Raw genomic sequence first — 27,850 nt, forward strand, 5'->3', positions numbered from 1 at the left:
CACAGGAAACTAACTTGCTGATGCGCTGGACGTTCAGCATAGTTGTCTGCTTGTGACCTCAAAGAAGCTAGAGAGGGATCATTAAGTTGCTTCAGTCTAAAGTCCTCTGATTCCTTAGGTATCACCTCCTCTATTGTAGTTTCAGTTGTAGCTGCATTATCAGGTTCGGTCACAAGAGGCTGCTGTTGGGTAAGGTCTCCATCTGAGCTATCCTCAGTGGATTCCTGCTCCCGTTCAGGATTATGCATCTCCCTACTTTGAGAACGCGTAACCACCGACATCGAAGTTGCATTTTGACTCTGCATGTGATCCAAAAAAGCAAGATCATTTCCAAGAAGAAAATCAGGTTTTCCCTCATGGGTTAAAATATGTTTTGCACCTGACCAGGACTTGTAGGTAATTTTTACATAAGCTAGAGGACTGAACTGCTGATCAGTCTCTATAGACCCATAAGTTTTTACTGGACACCTCAGGTTGTTCAAGATCAAGGTGGGGTCTAGAAAATGTCTGCTTATCGAAGAAATGTCGGCACCCGAGTCACGAAAAGCACTTAAAGCCATATCACCTCCAGGTGTGTGAAGAAAAACCACCTCAGAAAATGTGCGGGTTGCCCAGTCCCTTTGCGCAGTTGGTACTATGCAATCAGGATCCATAACAGAAAACCTCTCTCCTGATGCAGTCTCTTTTACAATTTCTGAGGAAACTGAAGCAATTTGTAAGTCCAAAACTCTAGGCACATATTGGTTTACTGCTGCCTGCATTCCACTGGCTTGCGAAGGGGTTACAGTTAGGTTAACTCCTTCCTGACTCTGTGAAGGCACAATGCTTGACTGGTGAGGCACAGAAACTGCATTACTGGCAGCTGGCACTTGCTGAGTTCCCGCTGGCACAGAACTTACATACGCCATCTTGGGTGTGCCTGCTTTAGATCTGCGTGGAGCTGGCACAGGTGTTTTTCTAGCTGGCTCCTTAACTTGGCTAGCTGGCACATTCAACCTTGGGCAATCTCGTCGCAGATGAGAGCCACCACATTCAAAACATTTAAGAGGTGTTTTACTCTAGCTAGGAGCTAGGCTCCTGCGTTGCTCAAATGAACTTTGCCTGGGCTCTTGAGAAAAAGACTTTCTAAATTCAGGCTGACTCTGTCTCTTAGGCGCTACTGGTGCAGTCTTTGCCCTAACAGCAGGTTCATGCGTTTTAAAGGAGAGAATTTCATCAGTCTTTAAAGCAAGGGTTTGCAAGTCTTTGTAGCCTCTCTCCAACAAAGTACTCCTTATTTCTGAAGGCACTAAATTAAGAAAATGCTCCATGTACAACGCAGTTCTTAAATCCTCAAAGGTACTGGCGCCCAAGGAGCTCAACCACTGATCACCTAGATGTTCTATTTTGTCAGCTAGTGCAGAATAACACTCATTAGGCTGCTTTTTCAGTTTTCTAAAGTTCTGCCTCAGTATTTCCGAAGTAAAACCAAATTTTCTCTTTACCACCTCTTTAAAAATAGGCCAGTCAGGGTCCTCATCAGATAATTTGGCTACCAAGTTGGCAAGTTGCCCAGAACACTGGGTACGCAATAGCTTGAGGTACCAGGCCTCCGGTATCTTAAGATCTCTACACGCTTGTTCATATAACGATAAAAATGATAAGATATCATCGCCATCATGGTAGTAAGGTAGATTGCTTCTATCAACACTGGCTATTGAGTTCTTAAACTCCTCTTTTTCCTTCAGCTCATTAACCAAACGCTCCACCTTTTTCTCTCTGTACTGCTTCAATAACTCATCAGCAATGTTCTGATTATGAATAGATTGAGTGTGACAAGCAACAAAATCAGCAAACTGATTTAACTTATCCACTGGGTTAACTTATCCACTGGTGATAGACTCTTGTTAGGATCAGGGCCCTCAGCACCGGCTGCTGCTGCTGCTGCTGCTCCTGCTGTCCCATCAGAAATGCCTCTGCCTGGCACTCCCCTCCCTACTGGAGTGCTGGCACTCGCCATTTCCTCTGCCTGATCCATCTGTTGCAACTTAGACCAAGTCTGATCTGAATCAGATCCAAGTAGATCCTGGACGTCCTGTGCTGGGAGTTTAGCCATTATATTTCCCTTTTGTAATTCCCTTCTCAGTTGTGAAGAACCATAAGTAATCCTTTGCTTAGCTCCACTTTGAGTCAAGACGTCGTGCTCAAGAGCCTCCAAAAGCTCTTGGTGCCAGGGCTTCGTATCTTTACTAACCAAAGGCAGCCTAGCAGATGCACCACCAATCTTAACTTTTCTCTGAGTCACAAACAGCTCTCCAGGCAACTCCAAAAATTCTTCTCCTTCTAAGTGTTGCTCCATGCAAGCTGCAACTAACGCAGACGCCAAGCTGACCCAAAAGGAAAAATCTCTCCCTGCCCATGTAGCCGAAACTGTAGGGCGAGGGCAAAGCCATAAAACACTCTGGCAGAAAACAGCCCTAAACTGGAGCTTCAGAAGGGCGACCGTTTACTTGCATGAAAATGCCCACTCATTAAACAGCCCAATTACATAACCAAAGCATTAGTTCTTACAGACTTGGCTTAAAGCTAAGTCTTTTCATTAAGACCCTTAGCTTAAAAGAAAAATGCAATATAGCTAATTTATAGCTCTTCAAAGTAAATAGCGTGGAAGAAACCCCTTTGCCAAGGCTTGGGATTTTCAGCTGTGAAAAGCACATGCATCGAGATGCTTGCTGCTTTCAACTTAAGCCAAAGTAAACACAATAAATCAAAGCCCGTGTTTCGTGTCACCGCTGCGACCATGTAAGCAGCCCCTTATCTCCAAAGAGATTTATGGGGGTGCCGGAAACTGGGATGAGTACGAAATCCAGACAAACCTCTAACTGCTGAGCAGAGCCACTTAGTTCTCAGCCAGGTCCTGTCTAAATTTCTTCCTCAAAAAGCCAATCTCCTTTATTAAGAAAGCAACACACACAGACAAATCCATGAGCTATACTCAGAATAATCTGGCTCTGAAACTTTGGTAGCAAACACACGTGGCCAATTAGACATTCAGCTAGTCTGTGCAAGAACTAATACATGCAGATTTAATCATTACTGCTTTATTGAAAAGAATTGCTTTAGAAAAGAATTCAGTTGATAGTAAAATAGTTAGTAGGTACATTTTCATTCAAGACCAACGGAACACTCCACTCCCCCACTCCAGCTGGAAAAATAAAGAAATAGAATTATGCTAACTAACAAAAAGCATAAATAGTCCATCTCACGTGTCTTGGGTCTTCATAGGTTGATGCTAGATGAAAACCAGTTGACTTCCATCAGTCCATGGTAGGAAAAATAGTCCATTATGGGAAAAGCACGTGTCTGCCCTTTCTCAGACAAACTCCATCTTTTTCCAACTCCTTACTCACTTCCTTCTTCTTCCCAGAATGCTTCATAAGGAACACCCCCTCCTGGGTCTTGTTGTTCCGCCTAACTTTCTCATGAAGCTTCAGTTGTTATCATACTTTGTGGCAGAATTATTTTGACTACGAAAGTCTCTGCTCTCTACTCAGCTTAGCAACGAGATAACCAGAGAGCGAAGCTTCTCTGAAACAGCATGTAAAACTTTCCTACTACAGAGCAGACTTTAAATCAAAATGGATGCTATTGGGACAATCTTAGGACTACATATCCCATTCTAATACACATAAAAACACAAATCATCACACTGACTTCCATGGAATCAGGGGACTCTGTATTTATTAAAAATTGCCCATAATATCTCAAGCTTCATGGAACAACTGCTGAGAAGATTATGATAATGACAATGACTATGATGATGATGAGAAGACTCTTCAAATGGGACTTTACAACTGGGAGACTGTCCAATAACTGAAGCTAAACATTTAGGTGTTGAAGGCAGAGCAGAGTGGACTGAGCTACCTCCAGGTTCTTTCCAACGCCATGATTTTATGAGGTTCGTACTGCAGTGGAATATCAAAACTGCCTTTGTATGGTGTGTTCTTCACCCACCCCATTTTTTTGGATACCAATCCTCTACTGACTTGCACTAAGGACTAATGTCTGCTCTGCACTGCTTATTCAGGGCTGAAATCCAGTTGTGTTGTCAGAGGCAAAGCATCACAAGTTAATCTCTGTAGGCATTATCTGTTGCATGCCTATGGAGTTCTCTCAGCTTGAGGTTGTTTGCATTTAGAAATTATGCCTTTTGTATAATAGTGCAACAAGATTTTAGCCATTGAGTATTTGACCAAGGCAGTTTGTATATTGATATGGGTTACTCCTATGATCTTTCCAGTGCATCACCACTCTCTGTAAAGTTTATTTGTTTTTAAAGAGAATTGCCTGCTTGAATCTAATGGTAAGGAAGGAAGGAGGGAGGAAGAGCATGGAGGTGTGGCTCTTTTTTAATTTCAGAGGCAGGGAATTAACCGTGATTGACAGTCACCCCAGCCCAGAAAGGTCCCTCCCAGCCAAGCCTACTAAAGGCAACATGCGAGGTTGCAAAAACACCATATTCTCAGAATAGATGGGGCTCTCTATTAGTACTCACAATCCCTGGCCATACTCCATCTTCCTCATTCAAAAGTTTTTGTAATTGTGATTCAGAAATATAGAAATACCTGCACAAACCCAAGGACAAATTGCTTCAGGCCTCCTCCAAAGCTCCTTAGGCCAGGGCAGTTCTGATCTTATACAAGAAATATTTATCACATTCAGAGGTACTCGTATACAGTACTCCTAGTCTGCAATAATATCTATCTATCTATCTATCTATCTATCTATCTATCTATCTATCTATCTATCTATCTATCTATCTATCTATCTATCTATCTATCTATCTATCTATCTATCTATCTATCTATCTATTTATTTAAACCCCAGCTTTTTCTTTAAAAAGGACATGGGGCAGCTCGCAGCATTAAAAGACAACATGTAAAGCTGAAAACAGTAAGTACTGTATACAAGCACTAGAAAAGGGTCAAATAACGTATTACAACATGGCAAACAAGTACAAACTCTAAAAACACATTCAAAAGCAGGAAGGCACAACAATCTCGTCTAACACCTCACTCAGGCAGCCAGTCACTGAGGGAAAGCTTGCCTGAAAAGAAATCCCTTCAGCTGCTTGTAGTTTTGCTGACAGATTTTCTGTCATTTATAGCGCTAACCCTTGCTGAAAGCAGGATAAGCAACTGTAATACACAGTCTGCTCCCAGCCACATTGAAAGAACAATGATGCCACTCGAAGACAGGATCTGTATCAACTGGAGCTCCAAATACTGATGATATTTGGTCACTGGTGTATTTAATTAGAGTAGGACCCCCCCTTAATCTGTGGGATCAGTGTCTAGTGATATACTTATCCACAGTCTGAAAATATTTAAAAGATTATAAGAAAAATGCCATAAATATATTTTTCTAGCCATGAAGTTACCAGAACTGGCCACTAAAGGGAGCCAACGGCCATGCTATGAAAAAAAATTCGCTATTATAACGTTCACTATAATCCATGTTTGTCAGCATCGGGGGAGGGGCTTAGAATCAATCTTCTGTGGATGCAGGGATCCTACTGTATTGTTTTACCTTTTGCTGTTCCTGTTAATTGAAAGGACTTCACTGTTTCTGCATTCTAAAAAAACCTGAATGCCTCAGCCTTTTGTTCTCCTCCTTCTCCTTACTGCGTTTATTTACTCCCTTTGCCTTTGTCCTGAACTGGCATACTTTTTTGGTGTTCCTCTTCTTGCCTCTCAGAGGACAGAAGACAAGGGATGACTTTTCATGTTACCTCCCATTCACTTGCTGGCTTCCCCATCATTCGATGCTAATGTGATATTTTGCTGTCATTTTTTGGTTCTTGAACAGTCTATCTTTCGCTCCATGAAATAAATCTTACCTGCATCGCAGAAGCCTCAGATCTTGCAGCCACTGCCGGTTTCTGCTGACTAAAGGAGCCTCACAACAGTCAAGGCCTGAGGCTGTGAAGATTCATTCTGGGGAAAGAAAGAAAGAGAGAGAGAGAGAGAGAGAGAGAGGTAGAAATGCTGTTTTCTATCTGCCTTCTTAAGTAGGCCCAAGTTGAAAATACCTCTTGATCTCAAATTCGCAAATATCTACATATAAAGCTTCCTTCTACATGCTCAAATCAATAGTAGGAAGAGGTATCTAATTATATTGTTGCTTAGCAACATTTGGACTTGTAGGGGTCTGTCAGCAGTTTCTCTACTCTGGTTTCTTGGCAAATTAAAGTTTCACTCCCTGAATTTGTGCCAGTTTTTTTTTTAAAAAATACAATGGCCAATTATGTAGCAAAATTCATAAATCTCTTTGGTATTTATTAATTAATTGCATTTCTCTTTGATATTTATTAATTACTTTCATTCCTCTATTGCATTTCATCCAAGGAGTGCAGGATAGCATACAAAGTTCTCTTCTTGCAGTCTCCCACAGAGTTTGGGGAGTATATTGTGTATATACATAGTCACTCAGGCTGCAGTCCTATGCTCCCTTAAATGGTTAAGTCCCAATGAGCTCAGTAGGGCTGACTCAAGGTTCCCTGTAAACTGGGAAGTTGCGTGCAAGCCTCTGCCTCCTTCCAAGCTGCTGTCTTCCCCCTTCATGCAGTGCTTGTGTTAGGTTCCAGTTGTGACAGAACCCTGCACATGGAGGGGGAGGTCACATGAACATGCAAAAGCAAAGTCACATGACAAGCTGAGCACCACCCAGTGGAGCTGAAAGTTAGAGGGTACGTTGGGTTGACCCCTTTGTCAGCACATATAGGATTGCACCATCAATACATTTCAGTGATTCGAACTGGAGTCTTTCCTCCACTCCAAGTCCAAACACCCTATCTACTAAACTGCACGGTACACTAGTACCTACTGTATAACACTAAATTCTTTTGAGAGTATTAATCATGAAAACTATTTCCCCCCCCCCCCAAGAATAAATGTGAGTACATCTTGTTTGACATACGTTTTTCAGGCCACCTAAATTTCATATTGTTACTTTTTGACAATAAAATGGGTTGGTTCCATCAAAAACAGCCAAAGCAAGGAAGAACGTTTTGAAAGAGAAAGTTGGATGAAGTAAGTCAAAGGAGGCACTGAAAATCTTAGCAAAATAGTCTTTCCCCTTGAGCAAGGCCATGCTGACTGACGTGGTCACCTCAGGTGGCAGATCCTGAGGGATGTAGCGTGGCCATAATTGTGTCCAACACATGGCCTGTCTTCCTGTGTCCCCTGAGTTAGCCTGCTTCCCATGAGTGCAATGGAGGACAGTGGCTGAAATCCAGTAAGTTGCAGTAAGCTCATTAAATCTGTTGAGCTTCGGTGAGTCAATGGCTAGGTAAGTTCTATTGATTCAATGAAGTTACTCTGCTTGGGACCTACTACTGGATTGCAGTCCCTGTCTCATTGCCAGCATTAAGGGGAGATTCAAGTTCAGCTTCTGTACATGGAATGAAAAAACCTGTGCCTTATCCTTCATCTCAGGTGGTAAACACTTTGGGTTGGCCTCTCATTTCTTCCCAATGACTGCTTTCCTCATTGTGTAAGGGGCCCTTGCTCCAGATTCATTAAAACTGAAATATAAAGTTCAGATAACAGAGACCAAATTATGCAACATCAGTTCAACTATTCAACATTTCAGTATGATTTAACTATCAGTATTGGATTTGGCCTCTGGCTAAATGTTGATTTTTGTAAAAGCAGCTCTAAAATCTAAGGTTCAACAGAAGAATTCAATGACTGAATGGCAACTGAAAATTGAGTAGGTGCAGCAGAAAAGAAACCATACCTCCTTCCCCCACATTTGATCACATGGGCAAGACAACTGCATGGAAACATGAGCCTTTTTTAAAAACATCTTTTGTTCTGACATAAAACATTTAAATCCTTTGGACTGGAAAATTAAGTTACTGGATTTCCTGCTTAATGGCATGTGGTTAAAGCAGAAAGGGAGAGAAAAATTCCACATGGAATCATCATAATGGCTATTTTCGTGTGGCAGAACTCGAAGGTGGGGTTGTGGTTGTTGTTGTTTAGTTGTTTAGTTGTATCCGATTGTTCGTGACCCCATGGACCAGAGCACGCCAGGCCCTCCTGTCTTCCACTGCCTCCCAGAGTTGTGTCAATTTCATGTTGGTTGCTTCGCAGACACTGTCCAGCCATCTCATCCTCTGTCATCCCCTTCTCCTCTTGCCCTCACACTTTCCTAACAACAAGGTCTTTTCCAACGAGTCTTCTCTTCTCATGAGATGGTATTGGAGCCTCAGCTTCAGTATTTGTCCTTCCAGTGAGCATTCAGGGTTGATTTCCTTCAAAATGGATAGGTTTGTTCTCTTTGCAGTCCAGGGGACTCTCAAGAGTCTCCTCCAGCACCATAGTTCAAAAGCATCAATTCTTTGGTGGTCAGACTTCTTTATGGTCCAGCTCTCACTTCCATACATCACTACTGGAAAAACCATAGCTTTGACTATGCGGACCTTTGTCGGCTCCCCCAAAATGTCATGCTAGGTGCAATCTTCCCATTCAGCACCCAACATTTCTTAGCTGCTAGCCTTCCATATTCAGTATAGCAGGATTACGAGAAGTGGAAGCCAAACTTTAATAGTAGATTGTTCTACTAGGATGAGTCCTGAGTGGATTTTAAAAAATCACATTACTAATTTGACTGTAGATGTATGAACATTTGTTATGTCATGCCAAATTGTGGTCTTTCTCCCTACAAATATGTATGTGGAAGAAAGAGGATCAGATAGATTCCTAAGATCTGTACTACCTGATTGAGCTGGTTGGCTTCTTTTCTCTAAGGATGCACAGTAGAAAATAACCCCTAATCCATAGGATCAGTATCTCTGATTCACTTATCCACTGCCTGAACCCTCTCACACATTTATATGTAATTCTGAGGTGTATTTATCAGGTGTGGCCACTAGAGGGAGCCAGAGATCATGCAAGGTATAGAGTTTGAGACTTCCACATTTTTCAGCATCTGTGTACATGGGTGTCTTGGAACTGATCCCCCATGAATATTGTGATCCTATTGTACATTATTTTCCAAATGGTGTTGGAATTACATTCAGTTCCAAAATCAATGGGCTAAATCCAGCTGTTGCTTCAAAATGATGTCAGCCAATGGTATTTGCATACTGTAGTTATTCATTTAAAAAGTACCATTCATTCAATAAGTCAATTTCATTTGGGGCCAACAATTGGATTTAACCCAATAAGTTTAGTAAGAATGGGGTACATTTTTCATTGCTCATTTTTATACCCATTTCTGCCACCCCAACTGGCAGTAGCTTTCTCCAAAAGCAACAGAGCATTTACATCCAAGCAGCAACTCATCCAAAATAAAAGGGACTTTACTGTGTTTTGGGGTGTGTGTGCCATTTTGTTATTTACGTGACTCAGAGATAAGATGTGGAGAACTCTACCTAAATGAACTGCTAATAATCTGAAGACAGGCTGAGAGATAAACCTGCCCCCGTTGCAAAAGGAAGAAGCACAAAGAAAAGAGAAAACACAAATATGTGTAGTGAAAGGAGTGAATGTTCCACAACCACAAAAACAGTGTTAAAAAAGTGAAGGGCAAAATGAAACCTTAGCTTTCCTCCAGTCATTTCAGCTGTCCACTATTTTCACAGTCCTTAGTTTGAACGCTGCCGAATTCTTCTGCCATCAGTTCCTCAGGATGTGAGAGTATTCGATCAGTTTCAAGTTAAACAAGGAGTACCTGTCAGTTTTAACTAGATACAACCTGGATGTACCTGCTCCAGCTGTGTGAGGAAATGGAATGTGATGTGCTTGCCCTCTTCCCAACCCACAGTCCTGGAGCACCACTGAGCTGCTCAAATGATGATCAGCCAATGTTAGGAGTCTCTTTCATTTGGGCTTTTAGTTTATTTGTAAGTTTGTGACATTGCAGACATTTCTCATTTCATTCATTCATTCATTCATTCATTCATTCATTCATTCATTCATTCATTCCACATTTATACCATCCTATTAGTGTGAAACACTACTCTCGGCAGTTGACAACGAGTAAATCAAACACAGTAATACAATAATAAGAGTAATTAATACTTTAAAAATGAACAGAATGATCAATTAAAAAAAGCATAAAGCAAACACACCAAGAGAGTAGGAATAGTCAAACAACAGGGCAAATTTGGCAAGTTCTTCGAGGATGCTACTGAAAGCCTTTTTTAAAAAAAAACTCATTTTAAGCAGCCCCTTAGAGGCATGCTGTTTTGTGATTTAGAAGTTGTTTTGCGTCAGACCAAAAAACAAAACAAACCAGGAAGAGTCCCCATATTTGGAAAGTCTGCTTGCTAAACGTCTATCGGCATTCAGTGATGAGAACCTAGAGAAGCAGTAAAACTATGCCCATTGATATGGCTCAGTTCTCTCCTCCCTGTTGCTCTTCATGTTTTGACCTCATCAAAGGCCAGGCTTTCCCTTTCAAAGACTCAAATGCCTAATCTTCAAGACAGTGCATCAACCTCGCCAAGTCCAATGAGACAAGCATCTCTTTTGCATGCATATAGCAGCCACGCAGTCGCCTAGAGATGCTGGCACTCTGCTCTTACCCAGTTCTTTTTCAAAAGGAAAGCACCACAGTGCATCAGGAACTGTGCCATTACACTCCTGCTGGGATGTGGCTCGGAATGAGTTTATTTGCCTTCCAGAATAAGTAGAAAAGGTCAACACAAGCAGTGCTGAGGCACTGTGTAACCCCCTGAGGGCCACATTAAAACTTAACAAATTCTTAAGATAAAATAATTTGGGCAAGCTGCACAGTCCCAGGGCAAATCCCCCCCCCCAAAAAAAAGCAAATGGGAAACCACTGCTGAGTATTCTCTACCTGGAAGACCCTCAAAAGGGTTGCTATGAGTCAGAACTGCCTGGACAGTTCACATTTTTTATTAAGAACCAAATTTGCTTGAATATGTTGCTTACAGTGGCAAGAAGCAACACTTGGAATCCCAGAATATGTCTTCTCTCTTAAAGAAGTTGCTTCTCTGCTCTACGAGAGGGGCACATTTGAAACACGAGCTTTTCTGAGTAGAGATGAGAGTGAAATCTATGCACAAATCACGGAGCACAAAGAATCTGGGAACAAACATTTCAGCATAGGTCGTTTTTCTTCTTAAGTCAAATATATCCTATCCAAATGAATGTTAGGTGGGCTTGTGTGAGAATCTCATGAGGTTAGAAGAGACATGGATATTGTCATTAAATCAGTTCTTTGGTGTGCGTAATTTTCTTGGTATTCTTTGTTCTCCTTGTTGCTAATTTGTTCTTAGCAATGGTCCAGTATGTTTGAAGCTGCAACAGGTGGCGTGAAGGAGACCATGGGTTTCCTCATTCAGAGATGCAACTTCTTGAAAATCATTTGCTTTCATCAGTAATACAATTGTAGCAAATGAGAGAAGACCATTTCAGGCTAAGTATTTCTCTTCTGTTCTTCCGTAAGATCTGACCGTCAATTCATCTAAAATCTTGTATGAGGCACGACAACAGCAGCGAGCAAAATCATCCCTCTGACAGCCACTGCCTTTGTTTCCAAGCACCTGACAACACTGTCGGCTGTTCTGTTGATCACACAAGTGTCGGCTTATCCTTCCAGGTATTTCCAGCAGCCCTTCAGAGAATGTGTGTGGAGAGATAGCAGCCGGGCTGTTTCTATTGCCAAGTACCCACTGATTCAATGGGTCTGCTCTAGTGAAAATTACTGATTAAGTCACAGGTTTTCAGCCACTAATTGACACTAACAAACTTATTGTCCACCTATGATTTTTTTTTATTTTTTTTTTTTAACAAAGGGTGACAGAAAGGAAAAAGGGATTGAGGTTAAGGGGGGAAAGGAGAAGCAATGACATACTAACATCCGTTCTATACATATTGCCCTATCAAAATTCCAGATTGCTCTTTTTACTATTTTCTGCCTTCCTGATTTAACTTCTCATTTCCATGTATGCTCTTCATACAATGTCTGTTGACTCAATCCATTTATAGAATAAGTCCCATCTTTCAGTTGCCTTTTGTAAAGGACAGTCCTTCATCACTTCTGATAAAATGTCCATTTCCGCTGTTTCCCGTATCTCCTCTATAAAATCTTCTTGTTTTGGTACTGTCAGACTTTTCCAATTTTTGGCATAAAGAATTCTGGCTGCAGTGACTATGTATATAACTATATACTCCTTTATCTTATCTATGTTATCAGGTATCATACTCAGTAAAAACAGTCCTGGGGTTAATGGCACCTTACAAAGCAATATTTGTACTCTTTTCCAATACTGTTTCACTACTCTACATGACCACCACATATGATAATAGCTTCCCACATGTGCTTCACATTTCCAACACACATTTGATACATCTGTATAGATCTTCGACAATTTTTCTGGAGTCATATGCCACCTGTAAAACATCTTATATATATTCTCTTTATCCACCTATGAATTTTGAGGAACTTGTTGTATAAACCAGGGTTGAGAATGTGTGGCCTTCCAGATATTGTGAGGCTGTAGTTCCTAGCACTCCTTACCATTAGCTATGCTGACCAGGGTTGATAAGAATGGCAGTTCCAACCGCATCTGGCTGTAAGCAGTTAGCTAATGTGAGCCAAAGGGAAGGACTTGTAAAATTGCTTTTTTTCAAGTATTAAGTAACTGAAATTTGCTGATCAATGGCTCTGAAAACCAACAGGAAAAAGGCATAAAATGTATCTCCAACATTACAAGAGAGAGAGAGAGAGTGAGAGAGAGAGAGAGAGAGAGAGAGAGAGAGAATGCTGAGGCGGTATGATTGGGAGGGGAGCTGTTTTTGCTCATTTAAAGACAACTTTAACATGCAGTCTGTCTCCAATCACAGTGCTTGCAGGGAAGAATTACTTGAGGTCCCTAAAGTTCAAATCAAGGAAGAGTTAGAATGACTAACTTTACAGTCACTCAAGCTGAGATCAGGTGCACACTTAACTGCAGACACCATGAAAAATGCCTTGGATTACACTCATCAGTGAGTTTCATAGTCTGAGAAGGAACTTGACTCCCAGTCTGTCTGTTCAACATTTAACATGCAAGCAGCTGCACCTTGTATAGTATAACTGATAAAGATTTGTTCATTTGGCAATGTAAGCCTCATCTGTTCCGTCATTTCAGATGTAAGTCACCCGTGATCCTTCAAATGCTAATGAACTGAAATTTAGGGTTTCCTGGTTAGCAATATCTTGCTCACTGGGATTTCAGGACCAATATCTTAGATGGCAGTGTGGATTATTCTCATGGTGCAGGAACTGGTGTTATTACAGAGGTAGGATAGACAAGGGTTCAGAGAAGGGAGGTTTCCTCCCTCCAGACTCTGAACCATTGCTGCTTGAAAACATGTTGTTGTTGTTGTATCAATTTATATGCCAGCGCTCATAGTGCCAAAGCAATCTCTGGGTGGTTTACAACATAATTATGAAAGGAACACTTTGCCCCCCCCCAGTGAGCTGGGTACTTATCTGACTAACCTTGGAAGGATGGAAGACTGAGTCAGCCTTGGGCCAGCTACCTGAATCCCTCAAGATTGAACTCAGGTTGTAAGTAGAGACTTGACTTCAGCACTGCAGCTTTATCACTGCACCACAGGGTTCCTGAGTCATGACACAGGTGCTTGTCATGCCTTAGGTGGCTGAGTCCTCTTAGGAAAATGAAGAGGAAGATGACCCTCCTCAGGAGGAAGAGACCAGAATCAAGGAAGAATCCAACTGGCAGCTGTTTCTCAGAGGCACAGGAGAAGCATAGTATGTCCAGAAGAAGACAACAGCTTGATGGATGAGGAACTTCCTGACCCTGAAGAATGGTGACAACATCTTGATATCTGGCAGCCCCATGAAACTCCCACAATCATTAGCCAAGTGGGTTGGGGATGATGGAAGATGGAGTCTAACATATGCAAGGCACCATTTCTCCAGCACCTCTCATTTTCTGCCATCCTTTACCTGTGATAGAAGTGTAACAGACACAATGGAGCAGTGATCCCCTACTTGTGTGTAGGGGATCACTACACACAAAAGACCAGCTAATGACACCCATCAACCACAGTGACAGATAATCTCTTCTCCTTAGCACAACAATACACCCATAACAAGACACACTAATCACCCATCTATAGAAAAAGACAAAAGCCTATCTCACAGCCATAAATACTGGCACTCCCAAAGCCAACTACACCAGAGCACAGAGTGCTGTCCTCTGAAGATGCTGGCCACAGAGACTGGCAAAATGTTAGGAAGAACAACCTTCAGAATATGGCCAAAGAGCCCGGAAAACCCACAACAACTTTCTCTTTTCCTTTCCCTTCAAGGGGTAGAAACGGAAGTGATACATGCACAAAACCTTTTTTACGTGCAAGTCTACAACTTCATTGTCTAACCTCATTTACTTAGTTCCATATCTTCAGTGAATATTTGTCAAATGGTTTCCATATAAAAACATGCTGTGTATAGAGATATAAGAAAACTTTTGTTTTTGTCTTTGGGGAACTAATTTTTCAAACCAATATGCAGAGTGTTGCAGCGAAGAAATCAAACATAAATTGACATGTGTTCAGTGCAGACGGAATGTTGGTGATGGCAAGCTTTTCCTAAATAATTGTCATGTTTTTCAAGTTGAGATTGGAAGAAAAGGGTCAAGAGCCTGATTGACAAGGAGCACGCGGATAAATTGGTGGAATGGGGAAGCATTAGAAATTATGATGTGGGTTTTTGAGAGAGAATTAGAATAAAACCAAGGGGATTTGAGTTTGAGATGCGGGCATATATTTTTTCCTGATTGAATGTCTCTTTTCTCACAGGTGTAATAGGTCTCATGAACCATTGTTTTTCTGCCGCAACTGTAAAGGACATTCCTTGTGCCTTTAAGATGTCCCAAGAGAACCATTTGAGACCACAAGTCAGATCACGTGAAATAGAATAATCATATAGAATCATAGAATAATGATGTTCGAAGAGGTCTACGTATAAGGCCATTGAGCCTAACCCCATTTAGCTAATCCATAGGTAAATGAATGGATATCTCTTTGCACCTGTGTGTAGCTTTCTCCCTGATGGTTAATATTCTGCACATAGGTAGGTAATGCTTCCTGTACAGAATTTGCCCCTCAGGCTCTGTGGCAGATCGGGGGTAGAGCTCAAACTTTTCACACAGAAGATGCAAGGTCCAATCCCTGTCATGTCTAGGTAATTTTCAGAAGGACTTCTTCACAGAGACCTGGAGAACTTCTGCCAGTCAGCATAGCCCAAAGGTGGGCAACTTTGGAGGGGGGCAAAAAGTGCACATGGGACCCCAGCCTGCCATTGGCCCACTGGATGACTGAACTTTGTTAGCTGGCATCGGAGGCCAAAACTCACACTGTTTCTTGAAAACTGCCTTTGCATCACCAACCTTTGACAGCATAGGAGTTTTAAAAGGGCATCCTTTGTCTTCTAAAATATGCTGCACAGGGCAGACATCGCTCATCCCTGATGTAAACAGTGCCTCACCCAATGATCTAGCAACTTACTATGTTCCTTTCATATGGTGCAGACAACACCTATTTTTGAATTTTACATTAATCTTCAGCCATATGCATCTTTACTCAAAATTACGTTCCCTTGCATTCAGGGGCACCTATTCCAAGGTTAAAAGAAGGTTACAAAATGGCAAACTCAGATGCTCCTGACATGTTCCCCCCCCCCCGTACTATTGAGGCCACATGTGCTGCTAATTCTAGTCTGGCTTGTAAATGTGATGTTTCATTTGTCAGGGGAATAATCTGAAATCCCATTCCTTTCATTCAGCAAAAAGAAGCCAGGTGTTTCTCCTTGGCCTCAAGTGCCAGGGCTTAGAAATGAGATTAAGAACAAAGAATCGCAGAAGAGGTAACAGGACTTAATGGAGGCAGGGAGCTTGTTCCTGGCTTAGTCCACAAGGAACAGATAAAGAAAGGAAAAGTTTAGCTGTCTCTGTTGTTCGGGAACTAATAGCATACTTGCAGACCTATTCAAACTGTGAGGCAGAAAAACCATGTGTTCTGGTGTTGAGCTATGAATCCTCCCTCAGATATTACTAACAATAATAGTAAATGTTAATTTTTACTAATCAGTATCTGAGGGTGAAGATAGGGTTCAGCTAGTGGAAGAAAAACCATCCATTTCAAAGTTCATAAATAGTCTCTCTCTCTCTCTCTCTTTCTGTGAAATTCTATGTTTGGCAGCAGGTGTCAAGCATATGATCAAACAATAAGCGTAAATCATTTCCTCATGAAGTCTTTATTTCTTCTTCTTATTTTTTTCCCCCTGACAGCTTGGGAAAATGGCTTCCCACGATGCCATCTTTATTCCAGTGCATCCAAAACATAACAAGAACGAAATAGCAATTAAAGAGACATGTGTCAGAGTCTGTGTCTTACTTCAGAGCCCTGCGCAGAAACTACGGCTGGCTTCCGTGTTTTGAATTCGGGAGGGCTTGAAGAGATTGCCACATGCTTTCCCATGAGGCTGAGTCACATGCTTTCACAGTGGTGGTGTGACAACAAGGAAGAAGATGGCATCAAGAAATGACACTAGAAAAAATAATTGCCATGCTCCTCAGCTTCAGCACAGAAAAAGCCACATATCTAGCAAGACAGTCTCCCAGAGATGTATGGTATGGGAGTTGTTGAACTGTAGCTCTCATCATCCCTGATCATTAGACATTTAGACTCAGACTAATGGGAGCTGGAGTAACTTGAGCATATTGTTGAGTGTCCTGCAGTTGGGGATGATTGAGAACAGATCCTGCCCCTCCTCTGAATGACAGCCTTTCAATTATTTCATAAGTGCTATCATATTTAACCTTAGTCTTCTTTTCTCAAGGCTAAACATGTTGAATTCTTTCAACCTTTCCTCATAAGGTTTGGTTTCCAGTGCCCTGATCACCCTTGTTGCCATGCTCTGAACTTGTTCCAGTTTGTCAGCATCCTTCTTGAAGTGCGATGTGACTAAATAAGACAACACTACACTAAGTCTCATTGATTTATCTAGTCTTATATCCAGATCTGGACTAACTGTTGCTGTTTCAGAATGATTAAGTTCATCGAAAACCATTGGGCCCTTCTTAATGTGACTTCTGTAACAGCAAAGGAGGTACCCTGATAGATGAAGAATTAGTCATTACTACTCTTCCCCTGCAGTGTGCAGATGACAAACTCTGTTGAATGTCCTCTTGGTCTCAGTGATGAGTCTCTGTAAAGTGCCACAAACAAGGGACATCGCACATGTTTTAAACTGGCCAAGCTAGGATTTTACTGTATCCAAGAATGAATGAATGAATGAATGAATGAATGAATGAATGAATGAATGAACGAACGAACAAACAAACAAACAAACAAACAAATTAATTAATTAATTAATTAATGTAGTCTATTCATTTATTTGTTTGGTTGTTTAATTGTTTCTTTTTATTTGTTTGTTTGTAGTGAGATCACTAAGCAATAAACTGATACTGTAGAGCATCACGTTAGAATAAAGAATTCTCCTACTCTCCCACCAAATCCTTAGGACATTACAGGATAAAAAAGCAAACACCTAATGGCAGCTGCTATAAAATGAAATCCTATGTGATGCAGTACACAGAGGATCATGTCTCCTTCTTTCAACAATTGCAAGTACTGACTCATGAAACCAGTGCTGAAGGGTTCCTTGGGCTAGCACAAGTACCCAAAATGTTCTCCCAGAAGATTAAAAGTTTGAAAAATCTGCTGTTTCAGAATGATTAAGATATCTCCTTGTTCCAAATCATCACTTCCAGAAACATTCCTCCAGAATGTGTCGGTGCCTAGTTTGTATGCCTTTATATCTGATAATTGAATGTTTATACATGTAAGGCACTGAACAGGAGACCTTGCTCCTGTGCTCAATGCACCCACCATATTTCAAGGTTCTGCACCTGTCATCCCTTTTCATGTATTCAGCTGAATGTGTGTATGAAGGGGTAGTGGTTGCCACCAGTGTTCCCGTGGATACTGATGGTGGAGTGAATAGAAGCAGCTGCTATGTGGTTTCACCCATGTAGAAAAAGGACAGAAGGACACAAGCTGGTCCCTTATCTTGTAGCGTAAATTGCCTCTCATGGCTGTTTACCTTGTTACTGCTGCTATTCATAGCATGTGTGTATTGTTTGTCAGTCAACATTCATTCTAAGCCACTAAGACCACTGGTGTAGCAGAGGCAGAGCTCACAGGGTCAATGCTCTGGCACTTTCTGAACAGCAAGGCCTAGGACATCATCTGCCACTATCCACAGGCTTCCCTCTGAGTGTAGCTGCAATTCTCTGAGTAGCCGGTGAAAACGAAGGATGCCCTTTTTAAACTCCTGTTTCCCCTGCCCTGGAGGAACAGTGAATTGCTGCAATTTATTCCTGTTGTACTGCAAAGCGTTTGAGGGTGGATTGGTATGGATGGATGGTCAAGAGCCATTTCATTTACAAAAGACCTGCTCCTAGTTGAAGAAAAACTCCTAGAATTCATTAGTTGATATAGTGCGATCCAGCTATTGGGTGGGTGGTTGCTGAATATGATGAGGAGCACCTGCACTTCCAAATTTATTAGTACACCTTTGGATAAAAGACACTGAACACAAATCAATATTAAGACAGTAACACTGTATATAATACTATGAAGCTGAAAGGAAGGGTCAGTTGATTATCCAGCTCAATGAACAAAGAACAAGGTAAGAAACAGGTAGGGATAGTAGCACTCTTTCATAGCTTCCAATACATCAATATTCCAAACATTCCAAAGGCATACAGAAAACTGAAGTCCTAACAATGACAACCAGAGGTGAGTCTTAATGATGACAACTGCACAGGTGGTGATAATGAGGGTCCAGCCCCATGGAGCTGGATGGTCCACTCACAATTTAACCACTGCCACAAGCTCCAGGATCCTTCCTATCACTTCAGAGCTCGCGATCGACTCGCCACTCCTGGCAGGAGGCGGGATGACAAGCCTCTCTGCCAGGTCAAAGAGTGGCTTGCTGATCACAAGCTCTGGAGCTCGCGGCAGAGGCGGAATTGTGAGTGGACCGTCCGGCCCCATGGGGCAGGAGGATCCTTGTTATTGCCACTTGTGCAGGGGTGTTCATATACGAATACAAATACCCCCATCTCTAATGACTACCCCTAGTTTGGACAAAGATTTATTTCTATTGCATTCTCAAAGACTTTCATGGCCGGGATCCAATGGTTGTTGTAGGTTTTTCAGGCTGTTTGGCCGTGTTCTGGAGTTTTTTTTCTTCCTAACGTTCCACCAGTCTCTGTGGCCGGCATCTTCAGATCGAACTCATGTCCTCTGAAGATGCTGGCCACAAAGGCTGGAGAAACGTTAGAAAGAAAAACCTCCAGAACACAGCCAAACAGCCCCAAAAAACCTACGACAACCATTTATTTCCATTAATTGCTTTATTTCAATTAATTCCAAGCTGCTGATGACAGTTCAATATTATTTCTAAAATCTAAGGCAGCATCACTCTGAATCCTGTTGCTGGAAATGGTTAAGAAGTGAAGGTGGTTGCTTGTGTTACCCAATTTTAGGCCGGGATGGTCCTTGGTGGAAGACCAAGCCAAGGAGACCAGTGTGATGCAACTCAATGTTATTGAACCCAAGAAAGTACATGGTAGTGGCTTTGCTCTAAAGGCAAGCAGAAAGCTGATCATAAAGACAAAGACAGACCCTTGACAGATAGATACTTGAGCTTATCAGTTTCTTATGCTAACGAGCAGGAGAGGTGGCTCAGGTGGCAGCAGGTGAGGCCTGGACAACAGGTTTAGACTGACTTTCAGGACAGTACTGGCCATCCTTGATAAGAACTTGTTTTCTCTGCATTGTGTTGTTCAAACCCTGCCAGAGGCCCCTTTTTCAAGGTTGCCAGAAAACCTTCCTGTCTCCATTCACAGCATGCTTAAGGCACACATTAAAGAAATATTTTTATATATATAAAATTTATTTTTAACCTAGGGTAACAGGGGGGGGAAAGGTATGGAGGTTAAGGGGAAGAGGAGAAACAATGACATACTAACATCCATTCTATACATATTGCCATATCAATATTCTAAATTGCTCTTTTTACTATTTTCTGCCTTCCAGATTTAAGTTCTCATTTTCATGCATGTTCTTCAAACGATGTCTGATGACTCAAACCATTTGTAGAATAAGTCCCATCTTTCAGTTGCCTTTTGTAGAGGACAGTCCTCATCACTTTTGATAAAATGTCAATTTCTGCTGTTTCCTGTATCTTCTCTATAAGATCTTCTTGTTTCGGTACCATCAAACTTTTCCAATTTTTGGCATAAAGAATTCTAGCTGCGGTGACTATGTATGTAACTATATACTTCTTTGCCTTATCTATGTTATCAGGTATCATATGCAATAAAAACAGTTCCGGGGTTAATGGAACCTTACAAAGCAATATTTGTTGCAGCACAGCATGTATTCTTTTCCAGTACTCTTTCGCTACTCTACATGACCACCACATATGATAATAGCTTCCCACATGCGTTTCACATTTCTAACAGACATTTGATACATCTGTATACATCTTTGACAATTTTTCTGGAGTCATATGCCACCTGTAAAACATCTTATATATATTCTCTTTAAAATTAACCGATCTTGTAAGCTTTATATTATTTTGCCATATTTTCAACCATTGATCAATATGAATATTATGCCCTATGTTTTGTGCCCACTTAACCATTTCATCCTGCATTTTGATTTCTAACAGATAATTATACATTTTCTTAACTATTTTATCTTTTGAGCCTAATAAAAGTTTATCAAATGTTGTTTGTTCTGAATAAAAACTCCTCTATTTTGTCTTTTGTATATCTAGATTCCAGCTGTGCTCTAGACCACCAGTCTATGTAAATATTCTGTGTCTCTAGCTCCTCTTTAGACCTTAATTCACAATCCTTTTTTTAAAATAAATCTTGATATCTTAAAAGTTTTGCTTTCATCATGAGATTAGGTTGTATAAAGGCCTCTATAGGTGATACCCATACTGGTGTTTTTTGAAAAAATTGTTTTATAATCTTTTTCCAAGTTCCCAATAAAGCTTTTCTTATCATATGTAAATTAAAATGCTTTTTTTCTTTATCCTTTTTATACCATAAATAAGCGTGCCAGCCGAGTAATCTATCATTTCCCAAAGTTATCCATTCTTTTATCCAATCTAGCATACAAGATCAATAATACAAAACCCAATCTGGAAGGCCAAAACCCGCCCTCTGTTTGGCATCTTGCATTGCTTTAATTTTAATTCTTGGTGTTTTTTTTTACCTTGCCATACAAATCTCATAATTATCTTGTTAAGTTCTTGGAAAAAGGTCTTTTTAAATATTACTGTATAGGGTTTGTCTGAAATAAAAATAGAATTTTTGTCAAGACACTCATTTTTAATTCTTCCCAACAATGATAATTGTATTTTATCCCATCTCTCCAAATTGTTCTGTATCTCCTTAATCAATTTCATATAATTATCCATATGTTAGGAAAATATACCCCCAAAACACAACTCAAGTTTCCTGTATATTTTTAAATACTGGTGCAGAAATGGAAAAGTCAAGGAGTGAGAAATGGAAAGGAACCAAATGGGACAGATGGCTGTTTTCTCCAGGCTCATCACAGGGATGGAGAATGCTGTGGAGTGCAAGGAGAGCTGGTGTCAAAGACATCCGCCAGCAGACATACAGCATGATGCCTTGGAATGGGACCCAAGGGGTTTATTTGGGTCCCTTGACTCTACCCCAAGGCTTTTTCCAGTTCAGGTTCCCACCCACCTTCTCTTGGTTTCTATGTATGCATTGTGGATTGGCCAAGTGTTGGGTTCCCCCCATACACTTGCTCTACATTGATATGGCAGGGGGCAGCAGAGGAGGGTAACTTAGGCTAATTCAGCCACTTTAGCATGACAAATACACATGGGGAATACAGATTCAAGATTAGTAAACCATATGTAGAGAGACTGGTGATTCCTGGCTTGCTCATTAGACCCATGTGTGAGATATGGATTGTCTTGAGGTTAAGCCAGTTTACTGGTTTCTTCCTGTGTCACTGGTAGAGAGTATGAAAAGGTCATTCTGCTCCCCTGACTAGTTATCACCTTCAGGAAGAAGGGTTACTAGTACTGTACACCACACCAATGTTGACATTTAAATACTGTATACAAATCTCCTTAGTAGTTGATGCTTAATAAATAAACAGTAGGACCCCCTTACCGATGGGAACAGTATCCACTGATTCACTTATCTATGGTCCTTTCCCCCCCTTTCCCCATGGGTTTCAGTATCCACAACAAACAAACAAACAAACAAACAAACAAACAAACACACACACACACACACACACGCACGCACGCACGCACGCACGCACGCACGCACGCACGCACGCACACACACATACATACATACATACATACATACATACATACATACATACATACATACATACATACATACATACATACATACATACATACATACATACAGTAACCACAGTTCAGCTCACCCACCTGTGCCTCATTTCTTTATTCCCACCACTAACCATCATTATCCATCCCTATTTTTCTCACTATTAAAAATAGGCAAGGACATGTTCCTCAACCTCTTTGCAAAGTTCAGATGAATAATATGGGGACAGAGGAGGGTTTTAAAAATTTCAGTCCCTTTTTAATTGTATTTACTACAGTCTGCAACATTTGCTTGTGGAAGAAAGATCTGGTAATGGATGTCCCATCCCCAACATTACAACAATCCCTGTGGCCCACTGAATTGGCTCCCAAGAATTTCAGAGTTTTCTTCTGCCCCTACACGAGATGGGATGAGTTCTGATTCCATCCCCAGCTGAACAATAAATAGGGGAAGAAAAGGTTGTTGAATTTTTGGCACAGCGCTAGTCAGAGTCATATTCAGGCACAGAGGTTTGGACTTTCGGACAACAAATCTCATAATTCTCCATTCTGAGGATTCCACCTGACAGACTCACATCTACAGAACCTAAACATGTCTCAGCTGGAGAGAAGGCCTAGCTAGGAAGGCTTGGTTGTCTAGCATGGGCTTAGCTCCACCTCGGCTTTCTGTGTAGAAAAAAAGCTGCCCTATTGTTATCAGGGAGCTTCCTTTCTGCATAGGAAGCTAGGGGTGAAGTAGATCTCCAGAGGAGACACCTTTCAGTTGTCTAGGTGTAGACTTGCCAGTTTGAATTCCCAGAAAGGAGAATTGTGGGATTTGTAATCCAAAAGAAATCCCCAAATCCCAGCGCCTCCTCAAACCCTCCATTTGAAAACCTACTGTTCAGCTGCTGTTTGCCAGAAGACTGGATATATGGGCGTAGCATCGCCAACATACCAATTTACTAGTTCTCAGAGAAAGGTCACCAAGCTTTTCGATTTGTCTTCTTTTTGGTGCCTGAGGCCTGCCTGTCAGTTTCTATTATTTCCTTTCAGTATATATTCCATTTATGTGCTTATTTTGCAATGTGATTATCAGGCTCAGGCTGACAGGAGTAAGCATAAATACTTCAGTAATAAACAGGTGTATAACTCCCTTGCTGGAGGTAATCTAGATAAGGCTGATTTGTTCCCTGCTTTTTTTCTCATTAGGTTGATTGAATCGTTATTATTGTAGCTTGTCATTTGCTATGTACTATTCTTGCAGCCATGACCACCCTGAAATTATTTGCTTGATGAAGCATTTGAAGAACACTTTGGTGCTTTGAAAATATATCTTCTCCCAGTACAAGGGAAAAAAACTCACCTTAGGAATACAGAAAATGTCACAAAAATTTGAAGTGGTACAGATGCCAGCACCTAGTTTTTTGAGGAGAATGTATTCTCACCTTGATATTTGCCCTTGTGTAATAAAAAGTGGTTCTATTAATTTCAGGAACAGCAAGGACAGGGAAGAAGTACTTAATTACAGATTCATACCAGATCATATGCATATTTATCTGAGAATGAGGTTAATTTTTTTAGTTAGAGTGCAGAGGAGTGCGGCCTTAGGCTATGCATTGCTTAATTTAAATCACTTTGAGCAGTGGGCATTACGTGGCAACCCATTGATTTGTAGAAGATCACAGTACAAAGTGCTTCTCTTTCTTCCCCTGAAAATCTCTTGGTTGTCTGCGTTGACATTAATAATAGCTTCCCCATCAATGTGTCGAAGTGGTTCCATAAACGATTTATGTGAAAAGAATTGCTATGTGAATCAACCTAAATAAATTTGCAAGCAGCTACAATAATGCAGGAACTGGCTCTTATATTCTCAAACAGGAAGCATTCATTCATTCATTCATTCATTCATTCATTCATTCATTCATTCATTCATTCATTCATTCATTCATTCATTCATTCATTCAACTTATGTACCACCCAAAAAATGTGAGAAAAATGTGCAATAAAGTCCATTCTGGGGCCCCCAGGGATTAGGGGCTTGGAACCTTAAGCTCCATTAGTTTCAAAGTACATCTGCCCCTGGACATGACCAATGAGGTGAGATCAGAGGTAATGTTTTGCTGCTGATGATGATGAGTGGCAAATGAAGAAGAGGGTGTTAATTTCTTTCTTGGAAGATATTGAAGGGAAATAATGAAGGCAGTAATAGCCAGGTTAGCTGCACAGATTTGTGGCTGCTAATTGGGCAGCAGCACCCAGCTCAGTTAATAGAGTTGGTGCTGGAGCAATTTTCTTCTGTTACAAATCAGTGGTGACTAGAGATGGGGACAAATTTTTTAAAAAATTGCAGTTCGTTGTGATTCGTGATTCATCAAGGTTAACAAATCAATGAATACAAATTTATGAATATTCTCTCGATTCATTGGGGAAAGCCCGATCCAAGCTGTCAACCAACTCTGCTGCCTTTGCAAAGGCAGCAGTGCCGGATGATTGCTGTGGTCCTTTCCCCCCCCCTCTCTCTATGCTCCTGCTGGATATAGAAAGAGAGGAAAAGCCCAACCCAAGCTATCCCCCAGCTCCGGGAGTGGGTTTCCATTCTGGCAGGCTTTAGCAAGCCACTGGAAGGGAAAATCCCTCTCTGCTCATGCCTATGAGGAACAGCTGATCTGCAGGGGCATAAGCAGGTAGGGAACAAAGGGACGAATATAAAAGTGTTATTATATTCATTGCTTTGCATTCGTTGGGGTCTCTGGACCCCAAGATTACAACGCAACAAATACCTGATGAGTTAGGAATATTCATTGAATATTCTGATTCATCTTTATATTTGTCCCCATGTCTAGTGGTGGCATCTGGGTAGTATAATTTCATTGGTTGTGCTTTCTCCTACTTAGTATGCTGAGGTCCATTTCTTGAGTTTGCTGCAGCCCTCAGGGATGGTGATATTATTATCAATTGCAGAGGTGAAGAGGTTCTGCAATAGAGAAGTCAGGGAAAAATTTTCTGTGGGAGGTACTGAAGGCAATCATGTTAGTCTGCTCCGCCAATACCAAAACCTAGAAAAAGTTGAAAAAAGTCTAGAAAAGTTGAGTCTATAATGGTGCCACTGGATTCTTTTTATTGTTTCCACTGATTGGAGAAGAAAAAAAGCTCCTTTAAAGAACAAGTTAGAAAATAGACCGTACTATAGCACCAACAATAGCACCAACTTAGGCTAGCATAATGTTTCCTGCTGTGCACAGCCAGCGATCACCAAAACCACCACATGCTGGGTATGACTACAACAACCTTTTCTTGTTTCAACTTACATAGTATTTCATTTTCAAATTAAAAGCAGACACTCCATAGTATTTTTGCTTTTAACAGCTTTAATCACAACGTGTCTGAAAGCTAGAGCTTATTTGCAACATATTTCTGTACACAAACTAACTTGCTTAATGTAGTCTTCCTGCATAGGGACAGATTTACAAATTGCATAATGCATACGGCTTCATATATAAATCTTTTGTGAGCTTTTGCTAAGTGTCAAGTTTTCTAATTGCAGTTTGAGACAGATTTTTTGTTGGAAGGATCGTACTTGGGGAAAGTAGGGGAAGAGGAATTAAATGTTGCAGCTGATGACTTTGCTTAAGCAACTCATCATATTCCTTGAGACACTCAATTATTGGGCTTTCAGAACAACCAGCAATGGCATGTAGTAAATAAACATTAAGTGTTTTTTTTCTCTCTCTCCCCACAAACATTATGTTGCATTTTGTTGAAACTGCTCATAATGGCAACACGTTCCACTGATGTTGAAATTACATTTCCTAACTGACTATATTAAACTGTTCTACTGGAACATGGTTGTACAAATGCAACATGATTAAAGTCTTGATGCAGATGAAAGAGAAGTTGAAGTGACAGAGAATATTTATGTGTAACTGTTAAACAGGGATGCATGAGGCAGGAACGAGAATGCAATTATATTCAGAGCAGCACTTGCTGTTGCTCTTTGTTTCTGAGTACAATATTATTTTGCTCTGGAAGAGAGGCAGGGATTTCAAAAGAAAACAGAGAAGCTGGTTGATTATTGAGTTGAAATGCCACTTCCTAACAGGCGTCCCTTCCCCACCTTGTTCATCATCCAATTACTCCTGTGTTGCCTGTCCAACTTCTTAAAAAGTTTTGTACCATTGTTTTGAATTTAGCAACACACCTTATTGGGTGAGACTCCCGCCCCTTCACATACTGCAGCACTTTCTTTAAGCCCCCCCTAGATGAGACCTTAATTGATTGCAGCTCACAGGAAGCCAATATGATGCAGTTGTTAAAGGATGGGAATGGGAATTTTGGCAGATGCGGTTTCTAGTCCTCACGTTGCTATGAAGCTCACAGAGTGAGCTTGGGTTTGTCACTCGATCTCTCAGCCTGACCTGCTTCACAGATCATTGCCATGAGTTCACTGGAGTAAAAGTGACAGGGAAATCGACCTGATGTGGTTACCTTCCTTATGGGACTGGGAAGGTAGATCAGAGCTGAAGACCAGAAAAGAAATGAATCTTTGGAACGTTGATGCTTAGGTATATATCTGGAACGTATTCTGCTTGAGAAACTACCTCTGCAGTAGGCCTGTGTTTCTCTCCTGGCTGGAAACCGAATCTGGTCAATATGAATGAGGAAGTATTTTCTTGCTATTTGTTTTTGAAGATTGCACCAATATTTGCAAATGTCTTCCTCATATTCATGAGAGAAACAGTCTGAGGTTTCAAAAAATTCCATGATGGTAGAAAGTGAAACTGCGCCCCCCCAATTTCTATTCTTTCAGCATCTCAACAGCCTCCCCCACACTCCAGCATATTTTGAGTGCCATTTTAGGAGAAGAGGGTTGGTATGCATTGGATAAATGTGTAACAAATCTTCCACCCTTTGTCTGCCTAAAGGAAAGGCCAGTGCTGATAATCTCAAAGTAAGTTCTCTAGATCATCCTGAATCCATGCACAGGGCCATGTGTAAAAAAGCCCAGAGAGCCAGCCATTTTAGATATCCATGCTCATACTAACGTAATATACTCACACCAATGCATTGCGATATTTAACTTTGAATATGTCCAAAAAGAGCAGGCTTTCGACCCCACTTTCACCTTTGAAATCTGTAATGTTTGTCCTGGATATTATTCTGGAGAAACATGAGTAGCTGCTAATGCACATAAGGTCATTGTTGGTTTATTCTGAAGAATACATCTTAATTAAAAGTATTGTCTTCATTTAATCGCATGAAGGGTTGCATTCACACAGTATTGAAGCAAAATAAAAGCCCACTGGATCCTGGCTTTATGCTTCCCCCTCTTCTCTGTCCAGAAAGAACTAATATCTCCATAGATGACATGTTTGCAAGATTCATTTCAGACATTAGAGCCAACATAGAAATT

The 27,850-nt window shown here is 41.0% G+C and overlaps 1 long non-coding RNA gene across 1 annotated transcript in view; it reads right to left on the reverse strand.

The window, feature by feature from the left end:
- The window catches only part of LOC140701622 (uncharacterized), a 128,838-nt gene extending 122,301 nt beyond the window's left edge, over positions 1 to 6,537 (reverse strand). The window contains exon 1 of the long non-coding RNA XR_012080530.2: positions 5,879 to 6,537. This is a non-coding gene — a long non-coding RNA (uncharacterized LOC140701622). The remainder of the gene's footprint in view (positions 1 to 5,878) is intronic.
- Positions 6,538 to 27,850: the final 21,313 nt, after the last annotated feature.

The sequence above is a fragment of the Pogona vitticeps genome, chromosome 1, assembly GCF_051106095.1.
Source record: "Pogona vitticeps strain Pit_001003342236 chromosome 1, PviZW2.1, whole genome shotgun sequence".
NCBI lineage: Eukaryota > Metazoa > Chordata > Lepidosauria > Squamata > Agamidae > Pogona > Pogona vitticeps.